This window comes from Phoenix dactylifera, unplaced genomic scaffold, assembly GCF_009389715.1.
Source record: "Phoenix dactylifera cultivar Barhee BC4 unplaced genomic scaffold, palm_55x_up_171113_PBpolish2nd_filt_p 000248F, whole genome shotgun sequence".
NCBI lineage: Eukaryota > Viridiplantae > Streptophyta > Magnoliopsida > Arecales > Arecaceae > Phoenix > Phoenix dactylifera.
The window spans coordinates 238,509-243,443 of record NW_024067743.1 but is presented as its reverse complement, the minus strand read 5'-3'; the positions used below and the strand labels follow the sequence as shown (position 1 = coordinate 243,443).

Below are 4,935 nucleotides of genomic sequence, written 5' to 3'. Positions count from 1 at the left end.
AGTATGATCCAAATGCTCCCATCTTTTTATGGGCTCACCAACGAAGAACCATATAAACACCTAGATGAATTCTGAGATTTGCACCACCGTCAAGATTCAGAACTTCACTGATGATGCTCTGAAACTTAGATTATTCCCTTTCTCCCTTAAAGATAGAGCCAAACAATGGCTGAATTCTTTAGAAGCTAACTCGATTCGTTCTTGGGATCAAATGCAACAAGAATTCCTTAAAAAATACTTTTCCATAGGAAGAACGAACCAGTTTAGACGTGCCATTACAAGCTTCTCCCAAACTGAGAGAGAAGAATTTCATGAAACTTGGGAGAGATTTTGAGACCTAATCCGTAAATGCCCTCATCATCAAATATCTAAGTGGCAGCTAGTGCAATGTTTCTATGACGGATTGACTGAACGAAACCGTCAGATGATCGATGCTGCATGCGGGGGGACTTTCATGCTTCAAAATGAGCATGAAGCATGGCAATTATTTGAAAATCTTAATGAAAACTCCCTCCACCATGCTTCCTGATCTCGTCAAGTACCCCCGAGTTCTCAAAGAAAAGGGACCATTTGTAAAATAAGTCATTCCATGGACCTGTCTAGCAAGGTAGATGCATTGTCCCATAAGATTGATCAATTGATGATAGGAGGACATATCGTTAGCTCGTCCCAAGCACAAGTGTGTGCTATCTGTTCTAGCCCATCGCACCCTATTCATCAGTGCCCCTCAGCGCCCCAATTCCCCAAACTCGTGCAAGAACACATCAATGCTGCTCAGACACAGCCTAGACCGGATAATGACCCATTTTCCAATACATATAACCCGGGATGGCGGAATCATCCAAATTTTTCTTGGAGGCAGCAAGCTTCGAATAATGCCCAACCCTACTCCCAAAATTTTCATCTCTACTGTCCCTCAACTCAATTTCAACACCCTCCTCCTCCAACCCAAAGAAATACAGCCTTTGAGGAGAAAGTGTTGACTGCCCTTCAAGGTTTGGAGGCAAACACACAACTATTGCACTCTCACACGCAATCAATTGCTAAGCTAGAATCAATGGATCAACTAGCCAATGCATTAAACAAGCGAGTGGAAGGTAAGCTTCCAAATCAACCAATGAGTAATCCTAGGAGACAATACGTGGCTCAAGAAACTCGACTAAATCATGAGCAAGCCAATGCTTTGACTACCCTAAGGAGTGGACGTATAATAGATAATAAGGTTGGAGAGGGTAACAATAAGGAAGATGAAGAAGAGGAGAGGAATGTATCACATGAAAACCCAAAGCCTTCTTCAGCTAGTCCACCATCTGCCACAACCCACATTCCAAAGGCTCCATTTCCTGAAGCACTTAATGCACCCTCTCCCTTTGGCAAGAAGGAAACTTCATTAGAAGAGATGATGGAGGTCTTCAAACAAGTTAAAATCAACCTCCTACTCCTTGATGCTATCAAACAAGTTTCCTCCTATGCCAAATTTTTCAAAGACCTTTGCACCCAAAAGCGGAAATCTAGGACACATGTGCCTAAAAAGATCCTCCTAACTGAGCAGGTAAGTTCCATTCTCCAACACAACACCCCTCCAAAATTCAAAGATCCTGGCGCTCCCACTATTTCCTGTGTCATAGGAGATAACTCCATTGATCGAGCACTTTTAGATCTAGGGGCAAGTGTGAATCTACTACCCTATTCAGTCTATGAAAAATATGGGTTGGGTGAATTGAAACCTACCTCGGTATCTTTACAATTGGCTGATAGATCGGTGAAGATGCCAAGGGGGATGATTGAAGATGTTCTTGTCAAGGTAGACAAATTCTATTTTCCAGTAGATTTTATCGTCCTTGACATGGAACATATGCCCAACCTAAAAAAATAAATCCCTGTGATTCTTGGTCGTCCCTTTTTAGCGACAGCCAATGCATGTATCAACTGTAGAACTGGGGCAATGGATATATCATTTGGGAACATGAAAATTAAGTTAAATGTGTTTCATGCCGCTGACCAACATGTGAGGGAAGATGAGTGTTGCCTAATTGACGAAATGGATGATCTTGTAGAGAACGCCCTTCCCTATATCTTAGCAAATGACCCCTTAGAGGCATGTTTGGCCCATTTTGACATTGACAACTTTGATATAGACAAGACCGTAGAAGAAGTTAACATCTTACTCGACAATCAATCTCCTATGAGTTCCCTTCCTTGGAAGATCCGACCTGAACCCCTTCCCCCATTGCTAGCACACCACTTTGTCCTTCCATTGATTCTCCACCTAAACTTGAGTTGAAGCCACTTCCGACAAATCTTAAGTATGCCTTTCTAGGACCAGAAGATAGCCTCCCTATAATCATCGCAGCCAACTTATCTACTGAACAGGAGGGTAAACTTTTAAGGATGCTAGAAGAGAATAAACATGCCATAGGATGGTATGTAGCCGATTTGAAAGGGGTTGAACCCTCTGTTTGTATGCATCGAATTCATCTCAAAGATGATGCAAAGCCCACCCGAGAAATGCAAAGAAGACTCAATCCTAACATGAAGGAAGTAGTCAAGAAAGAAGTGGTGAAGTTATTAGATGCCGGAATCATTTATCCAATTTCTGATAGTAAGTGGCTGAGTCCGACACAAGTGGTACCCAAGAAATAAGGTATCACTGTGGTTGAAAATACGGAAGGAGAATTGATACAAACACGCACAACCACGGGTTGGCGCGTGTGCATTGACTACAGAAAACTTAATTCAATGACTAGGAAGGACCATTTTTCTCTACCTTTCATAGATCAAATTTTGGAACGGTTGGCTAGTCAAGGTTTCTACTGCTTCTTAGATGGTTATTCTGGATATAATCAAGTACCTGTTTACCCGGACGATCAAGACAAAACCACTTTTACTTGCCCATTTGGGACATTTGCATATAGGAGGATGCCTTTTGGACTATGCAATGCACCCGCAACTTTTCAACGATGCATGATGGCCATTTTTTCAGATATGGTGGAAAACTTTCTAGAAGTGTTCATTGATGATTTCTCAGTTTTTGGTCTATCTTTTGACGATTGTCTGGACAATTTGACCTTAGTTTTGAAAAGATGTAAGGAGACCAACCTAGTATTAAGTTAGGAAAAGAGCCATTTCATGGTTCAAGAAGGCATAGTTTTAGGACACGTCGTGTCCAAGAGGGGCATTGAAGTAGATAAAGCCAAAGTCGATCTTATTTCCAATCTCCCTCCACCCAAAACTGTGAAACAAATCCGATCATTTCTTGGCCATGCTGGCTTCTACCGTCGCTACATTTAGGATTTCAGTAAAATTTCCAAACCCTTGTTCAATCTTCTTGCCAAGGACACTCCTTTTGTTTTTAATGAAGCATGCAAAGAGCCATTTGAAAATCTTCGCTCGAAATTGACCACTGCACCTATCATACGGCCTCCTAATTGGATCCTTCCATTTGAATTGATGTGTGACGCATCCGACTATGCCATTGGGGCAGTTTTAGGGCAACGGCTAGATAAGGTACCTCATGTCATCTACTACGCTAGTAAAGCACTCTCAGATGCACAATTGAAGTACACCACCACTGAGAAAAAATTGCTAGCTGTAGTATTCGCGCTAGACAAGTTTCGATCTTACCTATTAGGATCCAAGGTTACCGTATTCACTGATCATGCTGTCCTTCGACACCTCCTTGCAAAGAAGGACACCAAACCCCGTCTGATTCGATGGATTCTTTTACTACAAGAATTTGATCTAGAAATTCATGACAAGAAAGGAACTGCAAATGTCGTAGCAGACCACTTATCTATTGGGAACCCGCCCATGCCGCAGAAAATTCAAAAAATTCAGATGCAGCGGAAGAGGCATGTGCGGGATCAACCGTTCATCGCATGAACGTTGTTTAAAAACCGTTCGTAGATAGATAAGGATTAAAAACTTTTAAATAGCATTAGAAGATCAGATCTTCACCTTTGTGCGGGTAGATGATCACCGCAAACTGATGATCGTGGTTCAGGATGAAGGTTCGCTTGAAGCCGTTCAAGTGCCCGGCCTCTACGGGTATCCACACGAAGCAGAAAACCGATCCAAGCTTTCTATCTCCCCAGGGTGCTAGCTCCCTTGCAGAGATAACTTTGATGGCTGATATCCTCCCTTTCAATCAATCCTTGATTGTGCTTGGGAGGAGGAAGAAGAAGGATGAAGAGAAGAAGAGGAACGAAGCCCTGCAGCCTTCTTTTTCTTCCTTGCGTTGGAACCAAACGGTGGAGGAAGGAGGGCACCAAGATCCTTTTCTTCCCTTTGTTGTTGGTGGCTGAAAAGAGAGGAGAGGAGGGTGGCCACATGATGGAGAGGAGGAGGGCTTCACTTATCATTAGGGCACCTCCTTTCAAAGCCTTATAAAGGCATCTAGGGCTCCTATTTGGTTTAGTCCAAATCATGAATCAATTGGGTTCAATCTATGCTAGTCCTAATCCAATTAGAACTTGAATGAACCATGACTCAATTGAACTCTTCAATCCTAATCCAATTAGGAGTCATGTTGATTCATTAAATTAATAATTAATTAGGACTTAAGAAATTCTAATCCAATTAGGACTTGTTTAATTTTAGTCCTAATCCAATTAGGACTCTAATTTGAATTCGAAGTCCTAATCCGATTAGGACTCTAGGAATCCTACTCCAAGTAGGAATCCAAATTTAATTCAAAACTCCTAATCTAATTAGGATTGTAGGAATCCTACTCCAAGTAGGAATCCCAGTCCTACTCCAAATAGGATTCCCAGTCCAAGTAGGAATCCCAGTCCAAATAGGAATCTCAGTCGAAGTAGGATTCCTAGTCCTAATCCAATTAGGACTCTAGGAATCCTACTCCAAGTAGGACTCTTATTTTAAGTCCAAATAATTAATTCTCTTTGTTCCTTCTTCAGCTTATTATCAATCGAATTG

At 41.8% G+C, this 4,935-nt stretch overlaps 1 non-coding gene across 1 annotated transcript; it reads right to left on the bottom strand.

Moving 5' to 3' along the window:
• Positions 1-260: 260 nt before the first annotated feature.
• On the bottom strand, positions 261-366 carry LOC120105285. The gene has a single exon (XR_005507680.1). It is a non-coding gene; the product is annotated as a small nucleolar RNA R71 (small nucleolar RNA).
• Between the last annotated feature and the right edge of the window lie 4,569 nt (positions 367-4,935).